This window comes from Procambarus clarkii, chromosome 44 (genome assembly GCF_040958095.1).
Source record: "Procambarus clarkii isolate CNS0578487 chromosome 44, FALCON_Pclarkii_2.0, whole genome shotgun sequence".
Classification (NCBI taxonomy): Eukaryota; Metazoa; Arthropoda; class Malacostraca; order Decapoda; family Cambaridae; genus Procambarus; species Procambarus clarkii.
In genome coordinates this window covers 9948490-9966644 of record NC_091193.1, presented here as the reverse complement: position 1 = coordinate 9966644, position 18155 = coordinate 9948490, and the positions used below count along the sequence as shown (strand labels likewise).

Here is an 18155-nt window from a genome sequence, read left to right as displayed (position 1 = left end):
CCCTCCCTACCCACACACTCTCCCCTGCACACTCTCCCCCACACCCTCACACACACTCTACACTCTCCCCCACACCCTCACACACACTCTACACTCTCCCCCACACCCTCACACACACTCTACACTCTCCCCCACACACACTCTACACTCTCCCCCACACCCTCACACACACTTTACACTCTCCCCCACACCCTCACACACACTCTACACTCTCCCCCACACCCTCACACACACTCTACACTCTCCCCCACACCCTCACACACACTCTACACTCTCCCCCACACCCTCACACACACTACACTCTCCCCCACACCCTCACACACACTCTACACTCTCCCCCACACCCTCACACACACTCTACACTCTCCCCCACACCCTCACACACACTCTCATCCACACCCTCACACACACACTCTCCTCTGCACTCTCTCACACACTCTCCCCTGCACTCTCCCACACCTGCACTCTGGGCTCCTGTCTTACATTTTTTTCGGGATATTACTGCGTGGTCCCTGAGCCTCTGGCTGACTCACTAAGATTTATATATTTATTTATTTATTTTATTTATTTATACATATACAAGAGTTATCACATTGTTGTAGAGCCACTAGCACGCGTAACGTTTCAGGCAAATCTTTACTCCTTTCCTACTCAGTGTTCCTCCTCGTTTCTGTCCTGACGGCATGTGAGTATTTATGACGTATGTTCGCTTCAGTAATATTATTCTCATTTTCTATTATTATTCATTATTATTATATTTAATTCATTCATTCCTTCTATCATAGTTCTATCATAATCATTCTATCAAATTCATTCTATTATATTCAGTAATATTCTCAATGTGTTTAACCACTTCTGCTCTGTCGCATCTTAGTTGATCTCTTATTTGGTTTGTAACTGTGCACTGTGTTAGATAATGTTCCAGTGGTCTGTCGGGCATTTTTCCAGTGCTGATATTTCCTCTCATCTTCTGGAGCCTGTAGGCCTATTTCCCATGCACATGGGTATCCAAGCCTGATGCGATATAAGGGAAGGAAAGGGAAGTATCAGGAGGGGAAACGCCACGAAATTACGACTATATAGCACTGGGAAGAGAATCAGGATAAAGAATTGAGATGGGACGGGGGGTAAGGAATGGTGCCCAACCACTTGGACGGTCGGTGGATTGAACGCTGACCTGCATGATGCGAGACCGTCAATCTACTGTCCAGCCCAAGTGGTTGGACTGATGCAACGTAAGTGTTTTTTTTTCTACTGCTCTCTTTCACCAAAATAAGTGATTCATAGTTGGTTAAATTCTTGTACCAACCCGCGGGTCCCAATGTTGCAGCTGATGTGTTGCGCTCACTGCACATCTTCTGCATTGATCTACCTCAAATTATTTGCTTAATCTGTGCCAGTAGACTTTGGTATGTAAATGTCAACATTTATTTCCCCCCCTAGTTGCAAGCTTTGCAACTTCTTCTACAATATCACTCCCCCCCCCCCCTAGTATTCCTACGCCGGTGTTAGAACACTGGGTTTCTGTGTTACAATCACCCTGTGTTACAATCACTCCTCCCCCCCCATCTCATTCACACTAATTTATTGTAAACTACATTGTTGTATAGTTACCTATCGTCCCTCTCTCCCCTTGTTGTTGTTTCAGATTTAGCTACTCAGAACGAAGTGTCCATGTAGCACGGGCTATGGTGAGCCCGTAATGGAACCTCTCTCCCCTTCCCAACACTGTTATTATAAACGGCCGACGCCTAGTCTACTTCCACCCGACACTGATATTACAGCTGTCTGGTTCAGCCCCCAAATGACGTCATCAGCATCCGACAGCTGAGTCACTGCTGTCTGTGATGTCAGCCGTCTGTGAGGTGTAGAGGTGCTGGTGATGATGTTACCGTCTGGAATGTCACCTGTCAGTGAGGTTATAGAGGCGCCGGCGGTGACGTCACCCCGTCTGTGATGTCAGGGTACGCTAGAGCAGCTGGCGGTGACGTCACTACTGTCTCATGTCACCCGTCTGTGATGTCAGGGTACTGTAGAGGCGCTGGCGGTGACGTCACTACCGTCTTTTAATGCCATTCCGCGTGTGATGTCATGTCTATAGAGGCCGGGCCGGGTGTGACGTCACTACCGCCTTCCCACACTACGGACAGACGATGTCGTACACAAATTAGGACACACTGGCCTCGCACCCCCCACCCCTGGGGGAGAAGGGGGAGGGGGACATCTACTCAAGAGGGGGGTGTGGGGTTTGTTATGAAACTTCCAGAACTACTCACAATGAACCCCCCAGAATCCCTCCCCGGTGTAAAGTCACTGAAATAACTAATCTCGTACGCAGGTACGAAAACACACACATATACACACATATTACTACACTAAATATTTAATGAAAATATAAATAATGCATTACAAATGCTGTAGAGGATTTTAAACAATAGAGAATGAGAGGGGGTGAGAGAGGAGGGAGGGGGGAGCACACGCACGGGCCAGACAAGAGTCTCATAATAACACGAGCCGTCAGTCGGCTCCCACACCCGCTGCCGGTAAGACGTGTGTCTCCTGCTGCTCCTGCCATCATCCTCCCTCGCCCAGGCCAGGTAACCCACCACCCTCCCCGCGTTCTTTCTTGTCGCTGTGTCGCGTCGTTTTCTCGTGCTCTTGTCTTGCTAGGTCAGGCCAAGCTCCCCGCCGTCGCGGGTGGTAATAAGTCCGTGGCTCTGGGGCCATATCTCACCGGCCGGTCACTATTTAGACAAGAGGTGCAGTTAGAGGGCGGCGGCGTGTTGCTCGCCAATAGAAAACGGGAGGCGGCCGGCCACCATTATTGTTATAACATTTATTATTAGATTTAAATGATTTATGTTGTATAACTGTGAGCGTGTAAGTACATGCAGTGTTCAGTGTAGGCATAAGTTTAAAGGTGATAATAATGGGTTATACAACACACCTTGTGAAGCATAAAGCACGAATTGATGGAAAAAAAGTACAAAATGTGCAGCAAGATTAGTGCCGGAGATAAGCGCACTAAGTTATGATGAAATTGTTGTCCCCTAACTCCCCTTGCCACAGGTGGGGGGGGGGGGGTATAGGGTGTTGATGTAGCTTCAGGGCACCAATCCCACCAGCCACAGGGCATAGCGAGAAGGCACCTCTAAGTATACCTAATACCCTATCAAACACAAACTAAAATACACATAAATGGCAGATCTCATCACAACCCACAAGAGTTATGATAATAATAACACGAAAATAACGTACACAAAATGGAAAATTCTTTTGTATTTGGTTTTTTCTTATATGGGACACGGCACACAAAGGGAGAGGTGCACAGTATATCATTAAAAAGAACTAACGCTGAAGCACGGGAGACATCTCTCATCCCGCAGGGTGCAGTCGCACCTCCACAGATCTCCAGTATCAGCTCTTGATACTGGTAATGGCTCAAAAGGACCTCCACTTAGGGGCTATTCATGCCCGTGCCACCTTCTGGGTGGCCTAATCTTCAATAAATCAATCAATCAACGCTAAAGGCAAAACAGCAAGCTGCCTATGCGGCAGGATTGATGACTTGACATTGGCATACATGGAAAAAAACTTCATAGTGGAAGCTCCTAACAAGGCCCCGGAGCGGGAGGGATATCATGTATGGGTTAAGGGAACTAGACCTCACCCCGCCAAACGCACAACGAAACTACGACGTTGCCACAACGTTTGAACAAGTTTTAACACCTAACAAGTTGTGACAATGTTCTAATACGTGATCAAAACGTTATACCAAGATGTAACAACTTTATTACAAGTTGTAACAAGCGGAAAAATAGGGACAGTTTGTTTGCAGGGACAACCCTAAAAAGAAGAAACCGAGGGGGACATGATCACAACATACAATATACTGGGGAAATTGACAAAGTAGACAAAGACAACCTCGTTAAAAGTGAGAGAAAATAGGGCTCGAGGACGCAAGTGGTAGCGAGATAGACAAATGAGTCTGAAGGAAAAGTTCTGGTGGCCAGCACTGGTGGTCAAGGTGGTGAAGGAACTGAAAGTTGTGGAAGCCACCTCCATCTACAACTTTAAAGGTCTATCTGACTCGACAAAGAATTCGAACCTCAGAATAATTAAAATACATGACGCAAGAGGCTAGTAGGCGCGGCACAGAGGGGGAGACTTCACTTAAAAGTAGGTGTTATAGATTCAGCTACTCTGAATAAGTTCCAAGTAGCACCGGGTATGGTGAGTCCGTAACTTACCTGGCACAGGAGCGGGGCAAGAAGCACGGGCTATGGTTAGCCTGCAACGTAAAAGTAGTCACTGAGTGATTGATTTAGATTAAGCCATCCAAGAGGTGGCACGGGCATGAATAGCCCGTAAAGTCTCTTGTTGTTGTTTAAGATTCGCTACTTGGAACAAAAAGTTCCAAGTAGTACGGGCTATGGTGAGTTGTGGATTTGCCTGACACGGGAGCGGGTCTGTAACTTGTAGATTGATTGATAAAGATTAAGCCACCCAAGAGGTGGCACGGGCATGAATAGCCCGTAATGTAACTTGTAAAGTCACTTGATAAGTAAGTACAGTATGTAAGTGTACGTGTGCTTGTACTGACACTACTTTAGTTATGATATTTGCTCAAAGACAAAGTATATTTCTGTAATAGGTAAGTCGGCTTGTGGCGACCTTAATAGCGCTCGCGCCGTTAATATGCCAGAACAGAACCCATCCTGCTGAAATGATCTAGTGTCTATAGTCCATCACGACATTTGTTCTCTCGACCACTGGGTACTATAGTTATTGTCATTTATGAGGATGGGGTGAATTAACACCAACGCTTCTCAATGGGGGAAAAGTGCCTCAAATATTTTAACCCATTCTCCTGTTTAGAGGATATTATTATAAATAATTATCAATAATTATAATTAAAATAAAATATAAAATTGCAGCTATATGGGGTATTTATGAAATAAACGTGTGAAATTTTGTATAAGCAGGAATGTTTTAAATGTATTGATGTAATCGTACTACTGTTCAAAGCTTTGTATTGGTTTTTGTATTGTGTAAAGTATATACTGTTATTAACATGTATACTTTCCTGGTTATGTGAGAATGTATTTTGGTAATGTAATCCCAATGTATGACCAGAGACCTTGATTTGTTCATTGTGGTGAGTTACAACTCTCCCCACACTCGCCTCAGGCGCGATCTAGCCCATTAAACTCTTCTGGTTCATGGTCAAACTCGCATCTCGGACTCTCAGTAAGATCCAGCACGTCTTGGTCACTCATCGTGGGTACCCTTAAAACTCTTGCTTGCGCGCTCTTACATACGCCATGACCAAATCTGACTTTCCTCTTCATATAATTGGAAAGTACTTATTACTCTTGTAGGATTTTTTTTTACAGGCAATATCATTTACAGCTGTTGTTGCCCATTATATCAGTGTGTTTCAATTCGACCAAATGTTTATAATTAGGTAATGGTGACCATGTTTTCATTTCTACATCATGACTCGCTGGTATGCGAATTTTCTGAAGGCTGGAATTTTACACCCATACCATTGTAAGTGCCACGGTAAAAGCTAGTGAGCAGATTGTTGCCGCCGGGGGCGGCTAGTTTATTGTACACCTCATACCCATCCTGTGAGCGGTAGCGCAAAAAAGAATTAGAGAGCACAAAAGGTCTTAATGGTAAAAACCGGTTAAGAGAAACATCAGGTTAAACATACCGATAGTAGAATGTGTGCAAGAGGTACTCTTGCCTTGAGTTTTAAGATTTTAAATACAAAAATGCTGGATTAGCACGGATCTTAAGATAGACAATGTGCCAAAGCCCAATAGTGTGTGGCGAGGACATACCCCTCAACCTTCCCATCCATTGTGGCAATTGATTGATAAATGCTCATATTTTCAGATTTTATGAACATGCTAACAAAGGGGGTTATCACGATATACTTTGTACTGTGACGCGTGTAAACAAAGTTATCTTATGTTATTTGAGGGGAACAGTTCAGTGGCGAGCGAGGTCACAGAAGTGAATGCGAGATGCGACACGAAGGATACTTGATATCTTAAGACAAGGCTGCCGCCAGGCGGTAAATTATCACCTGCGGAAAAACATGAGACCCGGGCTAGGGCGAGGAGAGAGAGGCCACTTTTATGACCGTCACACGTACTTTATGGCACACCTGGCATGTGTGTGGTGTTTGCTTTTGGTTGATTATGTGTGTGTAGTAGTTGTACGTGTAACCGGTTGGGCGGGTCTTGTGTTTGCTGTTTGTACACGATTGAATGGGACTTGAAGTTTGGTAAATTTTGTCGTGTTTGGCTGTGTAGGCGGTGTTTTATTGGGTAAGGTTGTATATGATTACTCTAGGCTCCAGAAATATCAATATATATAGTATGCATAATTTTACGTGCTGAACTGGAATTTATAGCTATCCATGTAAATGCAAATTTTTTTGCACACATCAGCTACATGGGAAAATAATTACTGGTGAATTGACATGTATGTTTGGTAATTTACGACATTAATAAATATTAAATGAAATGATGATGCAAATGCTATAGAGCTTTCGAATGGAACAGTTGTCACGTCATATTAATGCCATACAGTGTAAGGTTGAATCTAGTCTTACATGTATATACTAAGAACTCGATAACAGGAATTGTCTAGAGACGATAGACATTAGCTACAATTTTGTCACTTAAGCTCAATAAATTAATTTTCGATTAGATACCATAAAGAGAATTGGAAATAAAGATTTAATGATAGTGACTTTTATACGTTTCAAGTGCTTCGATAAATTTCTTCACTATAATTGTGTTCGATAACTTTAAAAACGAGTAAAAATATTATAGCCCATTTATAAGTACGAAACATACATTAACATTTGGACAAGTACCTTTGCTAGTTTATAAGTAAATGACAAACGTGCATCTGCCCATCCACTTGCAGTGGTCAGTAGAGTGACGGCCTGGCTTCTTACAAGACGGCGTTCAATCCCAGATGGTCAAAGTGGTTGCGCACCGTTCCAATTCCCTCTGCCCTTCCATCCCAGCTCTTTGTTCTATCCCTTCCTTGTAATAACCGAACTGGCTTTGCGTCATACACACATGAACGGGGTGAGAATAGCTTGAGCTACCTCATCCCTTTGTGTCTATTTTACATCAATAAACTTATTTCAATTTCAATTTCAATTTCACATGATATTTTCGCGGGGTGAGCAGGCTAGACACCCTCGCTGGGCAACACTGGGAGATGCTGTATGCAAATGAGAAAGGAAGGGTTGGTTTAGAAAAGCAGTACACGATCAACATTCCTGAGAGTCGTAGGTAACCGACAAATAAAACTCGCCACCGCGGCCAAGGAGCTAACAATTGTTTACCTTTTTAGGCAAGAGTTGTGTAGGTGTTGTTGAGGTAATACAATGTAGGCAGTAGCACGGAGGGAGAATGAAGGTGTAAAGAAAGGTAACTAGCAGTAAACAAGGGAAGGAATTAAAGTCAACAAACAAGTGCTGTTGGCAAAGAAAATTATATAATAAAGTCAAATTAGAAACAAATGGAAAAAGAGCGTGACACAGAGATAGAATAAGAAAGGTATTGATATAAAGAAATCATCGGGAGGTAAAGAAAACTAGATTAGTGCGGAATTTAGTAGCCAAACGGCGATATGTATGTATATACAACAATAAATGACTGCTAGCAAAATGTCAAAGAAGTGATAAGAGCAGGTATGAAAATACAAAAAAGCAGAACTTAGACGCATACCCCTAAACAAATTCAGGAGAAAACCTGGTAAAAGATCCGCGAGGCTAGGCACCAGGCGAGGCTAGGCACCAGGCGAGGCTAGGCACCAGGCGAGGCTAGGCACCAGGCGAGGCTAGGCACAAGGCGAGGCTAGGCACCAGGCGAGGCTAGGCACAAGGCGAGGCTAGGCACCAGGCAAGGCGAGGCTAGGCACCAGGCGAGGCTAGGCACAAGGCGAGGCTAGGCACAAGGCGAGGCTAGGCACCAGGCGAGGCTAGGCACCAGGCGAGGCTAGGCACCAGGCGAGGCTAGGCACCAGGCGAGGCTAGGCACAAGGCGAGGCTAGGCACAAGGCGAGGCTAGGCACCAGGCGAGGCTAGGCACCAGGGAGGCTAGGCACAAGGCGAGGCTAGGCACAAGGCGAGGCTAGGCACAAGGCGAGGCTAGGCACCAGGCGAGGCTAGGCACCAGGGAGGCTAGGCACCAGGGAGGCTAGGCACAAGGCGAGGCTAGGCACCAGGCGAGGCTAGGCACCAGGCGAGGCTAGGCACCAGGGAGGCTAGGCACCAGGGAGGCTAGGCACAAGGCGAGGCTAGGCACCAGGCGAGGCTAGGCACCAGGCGAGGCTAGGCACAAGGCGAGGCTAGGCACAAGGCGAGGCTAGGCACAAGGCGAGGCTAGGCACCAGGCGAGGCTAGGCACCAGGCGAGGCTAGGCACCAGGCGAGGCTAGGCACCAGGCGAGGCTAGGCACAAGGCGAGGCTAGGCACCAGGCGAGGCTAGGCACCAGGCGAGGCTAGGCACAAGGCGAGGCTAGGCACAAGGCGAGGCTAGGCACCAGGCGAGGCTAGGCACCAGGCGAGGCTAGGCACCAGGCGAGGCTAGGCACCAGGGAGGCTAGACACAAGGCGAGGCTAGGCACAAGAAAAGAGAGTTCGATCACAACACAAGAGCACACGTAGGTGGGTTGAGCCACATGTGTGGCACTCAAGGCCAGGTTAGTCAGTTTTAGCGGCTAGGTAGAAAACTCCCATAAAGAAACTAGGTGGCCTCCAGTACGACCTTTACTAGTTCGAATGGGAGAAATTTTTCATTACTCACCTGGAAGAGAAACTCGTGTTCAGGGTTCCATATAAGTGAAAGTTTTGTTCTTTATAGTTTTATAAACGAATGTAAAATATTTAATCAGGCACGAGTATTTGATTTTGTATTAATTCGATATTAAACACTTCATCAAATCTTAAATTATGTAATTAAGCATTTATCAGGGTTTTCGTAATGCCTCTTTAGTGCATATTATTTAATCTACAACTCTCCATAAATATGGCTATTGAGACAGAAAACCATCATAGGTGCCCCCAAGTCCCTCATAACTCCTAGCCCCCTAACTCTCCCCCTCCTCCATGTTCTTCAACGTACCATCATGATGTTGGTACGATCCGTGCATCATGTTGGTACGTTCCGTGCAACATGTTGGTGCGTTCCGCACATCATGTTGGTGCCTTCCGTGCAGCACTCGACCATTAAGGTGTACGCGCTAGCATAATTAAACTCCTGTATATTACATTGGAAAATAAATCCCCATAAAAGGCTCTCACGACTTTATAATGGTCCAGAGCGGACCGAAACGTCGTCGCCTCTCCGTGTGCTGATGTGTGGTTTGGTCATAAAGCCCATAAAACTGTCGCTGGCTGTGGCGTCAACCACAACCGTCATGCATCGCTGGCTTTATTCCCTTTGTTATCTAAGTTCAGGTCTAAATCCCTAATATATATTAATTATTAAATTGGAGTTGCATATTGTAGGCATTTTTGATCTATTTAGATTTGAGCTTTAGATACAATTTGATAAATTCTAACCGAAGTAAAAAAAAAAGAATTGGTTGTAGCGACCACAAAGTGATGACTTTTGTAGATGTCTAGAAATAGTCTTAATTTCGGTATTTTTTTTACGTGCAAGGGACTTGCTACACTAACTTCTACAGACCGTCCAATGTTACAGGAAAGAATAAATTCTCATTAAACAACTCTCCAATGATTATTCAGCTCTGAACACAGTAGAAAATAATTAACCAAGACTAGGAAATGGAAAAAAAAAATATTTTACCTAAGGAAACGATCAACAAGAGTAAATATCGGGTCTTCTAAACCAATTTTATATTATAGAAAGGAGAGATTCAAGCATCTTGAGGTGTATATAAAAGGTAAATATTTTGTGAAGGTAAACCAGAGTTCATAAACACAAGCTGACTCGAGTTAAGAAAATAAATACAACATACATTAACTCCGACTTGTATACGGGAGAAATTTCAACATGTTCAGGTTTATATAAGAGAGACGAGCGAGTTGAACCAAGTCGTAAAAGATGTAAAGTGCCAGTTAGACATGCTGGAAGCACCCACGCTGCTTACCTGCTCCACTGATGACGTCACTTGACCTGTTGATGTAATCTGGCCTCGCTGCCTACATGGTGACACTTGTCCTTCCTGTCCGGGGTCACGCACTGTCACAATCGTACGTCCTCCTTCCCCTTACTTTTCAGATATGTATAGTATATATTGGTCATTTTTAAGTTATTTCTTTGTTTTAATGTTCTATAGAATTTTTTACATATGTTAACTGAGAATTTTTTTTTGTAATCGCGTGCTGTAAGCTGATGGGTGTACAGTGAACAGGTTCTGAGGGCTGGTGGGCGAGGTGCTCCTCCAAACACTAATTCACCTACTCTTCTCTGTCCTGACGTGCACTTTGTTCACACTGTTGCGTGGGAGTGAGCTCAAAGCATCTGGATCCTACCTATCTTTGCATTTTTAGCCAATGCAATGATACGCGTTACTCTATTGTTTTATAATATTTACGTTTAAAGCTGTGGGCGGAGTTAGTTTCTGCTGCTTCCTCTAAGTTGTTCCACTTGCTGGCTACTTGTACACTGAAGACGACCTTTGTTATGCCCGTTTGACTCGTTCGTGCATCTAGTACCTCTGTCTACTGCGTCTGTGCCTTTGGTTATTTTACACGTTTTGATGAAGTCTCTGGTACATGAGGCAAGATTTTGTTGCTCTGGTTTATACTCGTATAACGGCACTTCTGGTATCATCATTGAGGCGAATCTATTGATCTTTTTGAGAAGTGTTATGTGCTGATGCCACATATTCTAGTGCTGTTATGTGAGGGGAGGTGTCTAGCTCCTTGGACTCTTCTTCCACTAGGCTGCTGCAACTACTCCCAACCTTGTGTTGCCGTGGCATACCTGCTTCCTAAATCAGTGTATTAACCATTGCTCCACAAGGCTGACTCCATACACAGTTTCGATGTAGATATGAGTCCACTAGGCTCCCGCCTGTAGTCCACAAATCAACTGGTGTACAGGCGGGACCTGTACATCAGTTGATTGACAGTTGAGAGGCGGGACCAAAGGGTAAAAGCTCAACCTCCGCAAGCACAACTAGGAGAGTAAACACACAAAGGCACACAAGACGCCACAAGGTCGTGAAGGCAAAATCGCCAGCTTGAAGTTGCTTCAGAGCCCGCCAGTCAGACGGTGGGCGCGGGTGTCTAGTAGTGTCGTAAATGACCGGTTAAGGTAATGCTGCAAAATTATATTACTTTACACTTTTATGAGGAACATTTTAAAACCTTTATGGGCGTGCATAAATATAATTACCTGGACGTAAAACCAGAACAAAGAGATAATTCGAGGATCTTTCTCCCAGTGTTCTATTGCAGTTAGAGGACGTAGGGAATGCTAGTTGGTGCAGTATATCATTGAAGACCTGCCCCCCGCGCCTCGACATGCACAGATGACGTCTATCCATACCCCCCCCCTCACCCCCCCACACACACACACACACACACACACACACACACACACACACACACACACACACACACACACACACACACACACACACACACACACACATGACTACAGCCCCATACCTTTCGGTTACATTTTGATGATTCCGATGATCAACGTCCCCTCGGCTCGGTCTCTGCCTCCATGCAGAGACCATGCATGATCTCTGCCTGGACCAACCATGCCTCCCGGTTGGTGGCCTGGTTAACCAGGCTGTTCGACGTAGCTGCTCCCAGCCTGACGGATGAATCTCAGCCTGGTTGATCAGATATCCGTTGAAGGTGGTTTATCAAGTTCTCTTTTGAATACCAAGAGGTCGGCCAGTTTTACCCCTCATGTACAGACGAAGGGTTGGGTCTTTGAGGTTGATAGATTTCTCACACGACGTTTCTCTCTCAGCGTACCGATTGGATCTCTGCTTTTCAACGGGTCTCTTTTTTCACATCCTGCCTCTATATCCTATGAAGCCCCCATCTGAGCTATTCAAAGCAGGGTAAACGAAGCTCCGAAGGAAGAGAAGATCGTACAGCAGGAACAAGGAAGAAACAGCGGAGAGACAACGATAGCCTCTGTGACTAATGTTTGGAAGAAAGACACGGCGACGATTTAAGGCTAGTTTAGGGGCAGTAAAAAATGAAGTCGAAAAAGTGTTTCCTTGACCAGACCACACACTAGGTGAAGGGACGACGACGTTTCGGTCCGTCCTGGACCATTCTCAAGTCGATTGTGTATAGTCAATCGACTTGAGAATGGTCCAGGACGGACCGAAACGTCGTCGTCCCTTCACCTTCTAGTGTGTGGTCTGGTCAACATACTTTAGCCACGTTATTGTGACTCATCGCCTGCAAGTGTTCTCTCGTGGTTTTGAGGTGCAGGGCAGCGTCGTGAATACACCGATCTTGTATCTTGAAGTATACACATATCGAGGTATACACAGATTCGAGTGTAACGGAGAGGTAAGAAAAGTAAGGAAGTGGACGACGCTCCCAACCCACTGATGGAAGAGTCGGAAAAAATTAACTATCCACTAGTGATGGCAGTGTTCAACCCAATGTGGTAGAAAATGTTAAAACAAAGACCCAGGAAAAATCATTTACAAAAAATAGAAGTTGAAGACATAGTTACGAATGTATCTTTGATTGTAGTAGGTGCACAAGTGTTGAGCAAGAAGCAGTGTTAAAATGTTGGGAGTCTTAAGACTATTGCTTCTCGGTGAATAAACAGACAGCGGCAAAGAGAAGGATCTGAAAACTCGTCATGGAAGAAAATAAAGAGAATAATTACTACATATACATTACATTCCTCACATGGTGGTGGTGGTTGTATTACATTGCCAAAGAAACATTCTTGAAAGACGTCATACTTTGTAACATTAGAACATAAAGATCTGATATATGCTCTGTTATACTTAGCATGCACTGTTTCTCCCCACCTTTTGAGGCGAGAGAATAGTCATTAGCTCCCCCGCCTCTCAATAATCTGATCGCCGAATCTACATTTATCTCTGAAATTCTATTCCCAATATTCCATTCATCTGGGCTCTAGGAGACTCGAACCACGGACCCCACGCATGTGTGTGAAGCAGCAGCTCTGTCCACTCAGCTATGAGTAGTCTTAATAAGGAAAGATCCCACAAGCAACATCCTGCTGCCAAATGTTGCAGGTGTGGATCACTAATTCCTCTGAGCTTCAGTAGTAGTAGTCATGGAACGTCGAAAGTTCCAGTTTGACAGCAGGATGTTGCTTCTGGCATCTTTCCTTATTAAGACTACTCGTAGCTGAGTGGGATGGAGCTTTTGCCTCACACGTAGGATCCGTGGTTCGAGTCTCCTAGAGCCCAGGTGAATGAAATGTTTATTTTCACGGATGGGTGGATGACAATTCTATCCCCAATACTATGCAAATTAAATTCCATCCTCACCTCAATCGTAGCATGACTTTATTTGTACCTACTCCAACTTGTTTAGTTTACCTTCACCAAAGCAAGAAATGCCATATGTGCAGCATAATCAGTAAGATCTCAGTGTACCATGTGATTACTATTGGAATGTGAAATGTAAAATATTATAAATATTTGTGTACTGTATGGATTTGTGTGAGCCCCTTGTGGGGGCCTTAAACAAGGGTAGAAATAGCCTAAGCTACTCTCTCCTTTTGAGATGTATTTGATTATATCGGTAAACTTACTAGAACCTGACACATGCAACCAGTCTGCTAGATATTACTGATTTATTACCAGGCCTAACTTTCTCTTGATTGTTGTTGTTTGTGGAGCTTGTTTGAGGCGTCAGAGGTATCATTAGTTGTGTCCTCTTGCCTGGGCAGTCTGGTGTGTGTGTGTGTGTGGGTGTGTACCTGCGCCTGTAAACTGTGCCGGCGTCAGATTACAACAACCTGTCTCAATACCCACGCCCACACTCACTCACCCACACACACACGCCCTCGCTCTAACACCTACATGCCACCAGAAAAGTCATACCATCACCCCTTCCTAGCAACGCGCACACACACACACACACACACACACACACACACACACACACACACACACACACACACACACACACACACACACACACACACACACACACAAAACAGATAGGAGCAAGACCGTCAGTAGTTTCAAAGCGTTATATGACAAAAAGTGCTGGGAAGACGGGACACCACGAGCGTAGCTCTCATCCTGTAACTACACTTAGGTAATTACACACACACACACACACACACACACACACACACACACACACACACACACACACACACACACACACACACACACACACAGCCCTGCCTCGCATCCCAGTTTTGCCTCTCGCACCTGTCCTGCCTCACTACCCCGTACACACTGATAGGTAAGTACCTACCCACTCTCCCTCCTCACTTCCCACATGGCCGCCCCCACATGCACGCCCACACGCCATCCAGGTAGACCACAGCAGACGTCAGAGGGGGGAGGAGGGTTGGAAGCCCAGCTGCAGACGCGTCTTGATAACGTGGTGTCTGCTGGGAGGGGTGGGGCTTGTGGTCGGGACTGGCATGCGGCAGACTGCCCACAGATTCTAACACTGCTTTTTTACGTGCATTCGTACCATAGTTTAAATCTATTTACATTAGGCATAAGTTATGGTAGTATTCTGTTGTCTGTAATCTTCACTGTTATACATTTAATTAAGCAAGCAAATTATCATCCTCTCCATCATCGACCAAATATCATCCTCTCATCATACCCACCACACTCGTATCATACCCATGTACTTGATCCTGAGGCATGATTCCCGGAACTTGAAATTTACATGGGAATTGCACAAGTCCAGGTGTATGGACGCTCCAGGCCTGCCGTACAAGCCTGCCCACATTTTTGGAAACGGTAACTAGCTATCCGGACAAAGGCCTTCCGGTAGATGTAGTATACGAGGATTTTCCTAAAGCCTCTAATAAGTTGATCAGACCCCACAGTATAAAGTGAAGGGACGACGACGTTTCGGTCCGTCCTGGACCATTCTCAAGTCGATTGTGATAAGGTACCACATGAAAGACTAGTCAGGAAATTACAGGCCCATAGAATAAATGGTAGAATACTAGAATAGATAAAACAATAGTTACACGTCATTTTCTCTCTTTTAGTGCTAAATGGGAATGAATCTGATTGAAGAAATGTAGTGAGCGGGGTACCACAGGGGTTCATTTTTGGGCCAACCATTTTTGTCATATATATCAGTGATATAGATGAAAATATTACAAACCACATCATCAAATTTGCAGATACTATGATTTATGGGGAAAGTAGGAAAGGAAAATTATATGGAAGCTTTAAAAAAAATCTACGCTAACTCCACAGATGGCAAGAAGACTGGCTGATACTTTTTAATGTTGGAAAAATGCAAGACTTTGCATATGGGTTATAATAACCCACATCAGAACTACCAAGTCAATAACATTACTTTGCAGCAGATTGATGAAGAAAAGGCCCTTGTAGTCAAAATCCAGCATTCACTGAAAGTTGCACAACAGATAGGAGCAGCAGTAAAAAAAAAAGTTAACCAAACTCTAGGAATAATCAAGCGTATCTTTGTCTATAAGGAAAAGAAGATAGCGAATCAACTGTGTAAATCTCTTGGGTTATTGTATCCAAGCACGGAGACCTCATCTTCAGGAGGACATAACTGCTTTGAAGAAAGTACAACACCAGGCAACACAAATCATTCCAGAACTAAGTTAACTTTCATACTAAGAACATTTGAGTGGCTCAGGGCTAACGACACTGCAAACCAGGCACGACACGGCGAATCTCATCGAAACTTTTTAAATACTGAAATATTTAGAGGATGTTGACCCAGACAAACTCTTCAAAAGATCTAAGAGAGAGAAATGAGGAGAAATGGTTACAAGCTCAACAAGTCGCAATGTAGGACTGAAAACAGGAGATAGTTTTTCACCCACGTGGTTATAAACTCATGGAACAACCTACCTACCGAAACCGTTAATGCCAAAAAACTGTTGAATTTTAGTCCAGATTGAAAAAGAAATCAGGGCAATTGCGGGGGGGGGGGGGCATTTGACAAGCCGTCGGCTTCCTATGTTCGTCGAGGCCACTTGAGGGCCACTAACACTTATGTAAATTCAGGTCAAAAGCGTAGACTGTAGACAGATAACAGATTATATCCCCACTCAACAACGAAGATAGCAAAACAATGACCAAACAACAATGTAGACAGATTGCAATGACGTCACACATCAGAATCTGAGCAAATCATTTGCAAGAAATTTTCCAATTTATCGGAGAAGCGGTGAAAGAAACGACCAAGATCACAATAGATTCAGAGCACTTTCTGAACAGTTATGAAACAATACTGTGTAAAGGATTTCTTGTATGTTTATCCCCGGAAGCTCCACAAGGCAGTAGACAAGGTGTGTGACCAGGGTGTGATTGTAAAATGTGATCCAAAGGCATAAGAGGAAAAGTGGAGAGACTAATATAACACAAACGTCACGAAGATTATCAATAAACGGCAAAATCAAGTTCGTTTACAGTAAATAACTGTGTAACAGCAAGTCTTGACATCCCACCGCTGCTCTTCCTCGTCTTCATAATCAGACATGGGCAAGCATGTCAACGACATGGGCAAGCATGTTAACGACATGGGCAAGCATGTCAACGACATGGGCAAGCATGTCAACGACATGGGCAAGCATGTCAACGACATGGGCAAGCATGTCAACGACATCTTTGTGTCGTGCTTTGCAAATTAGAGGCAACTAACCGCTGCCCAACTGGAAAGTTTCCACCGCCAGGGGGAGAGTATCATATCTCAGTTGAGCAGCGGTTAGTTGCCTCTGGACTCTTGCCTTATTGAGCTGTCTCATACTATCAAATCAAATGTTTATTCAAATAAAAGTACATATATAGATGAGTTACAAACATAATGGTGAATTTATAGATAGAACAAGTACATACAATACCTAAAGCCACTAGTACGCACAGCGTTTCGGGCAGTAGAGTGGGTAGAGCTTTGGCCTCGCCCTCGTAGGGTCGGCGGTTCGAGGGTTCGAGTGCCCAGGTGAATGAAATGGTTATTTCCACTGTACCGTGGTTGACAATTTTATAATATATATAATCCACGTAATGTAAATTGTAAATTTCGTCAATATCTAAAGTTATGTACATGAGTGCATGTGTGTGTGTGGTCACACACACACACATGCAGGTCGTAGACGGAGAAGGTAGATAAATAAACACGTGTTGCCAGTGTGTGTGTGTGTGTGTGTGTGTGTGTGTGTGTGTGTGTGTGTGTGTGTGTGTGTGTGTGTGTGTGTGTGTGTGTGTGTGTGTGTGTGTGTGTGTGTGTTTTGCATGCCGAGATGTTGCCAGGGCGTGTGTGTTTTGCATGCCGAGATGTTGCCAGGGCGTGTGTGTTTTGCATGCCGGGATGTTGCCAGGGCGTGTGTGTTTTGCATGCCGAGATGTTGCCAGGGCGTGTGTGTGTTGCATGCCGGGGTGTTGCCAGGGCATGTGTGTGTTGCATGCCGGGGTGTTGCCAGGGCGTGTGTGTGTTGCATGCCGGGGTGTTGCCAGGGCGTGTGTGTGTTGCATGCCGGGGTGTTGCCAGGGCGTGTGTGTGTTGCATGCCGGGGTGTTGCCAGGGCGTGTGTGTGTTGCATGCCGGGGTGTTGCCAGGGCGTGTGTGTGTTGCATGCCGGGGTGTTGCCAGGGCGTGTGTGTGTTGCATGCCGGGGTGTTGCCAGGGCGTGTGTGTGTTGCATGCCGGGGTGTTGCCAGGGCGTGTGTGTGTTGCATGCCGGGGTGTTGCCAGGGCGTGTGTGTGTTGCATGCCGGGGTGTTGCCAGGGCGTGTGTGTGTTGCATGCCGGGGTGTTGCCAGGGCGTGTGTGTGTTGCATGCCGGGGTGTTGCCAGGGCGTGTGTGTGTTGCATGCCGGGGTGTTGCCAGGGCGTGTGTGTGTTGCATGCCGGGGTGTTGCCAGGGCGTGTGTGTGTTGCATGCCGGGGTGTTGCCAGGGCGTGTGTGTTGCATGCCGGGGTGTTGCCAGGGCGTGTGTGT

At 45.3% G+C, this 18155-nt stretch overlaps 1 protein-coding gene across 3 annotated transcripts in view; it reads left to right on the top strand.

The window, feature by feature from the left end:
- Positions 1–2473: 2473 nt before the first annotated feature.
- The window catches only part of LOC123745247 (protein lethal(2)essential for life), a 41680-nt gene continuing 25998 nt past the window's right edge, over positions 2474–18155 (top strand). Inside the window, exon 1 of one of the 3 annotated variants that reach the window (XM_045725571.2) lies at positions 2474–2597. The gene's annotated coding sequence lies outside the window, so the exon portion shown is untranslated. The remainder of the gene's footprint in view (positions 2598–18155) is intronic. The other 2 variants (XM_045725574.2, XM_069300639.1) reach the window with 2 other exon arrangements.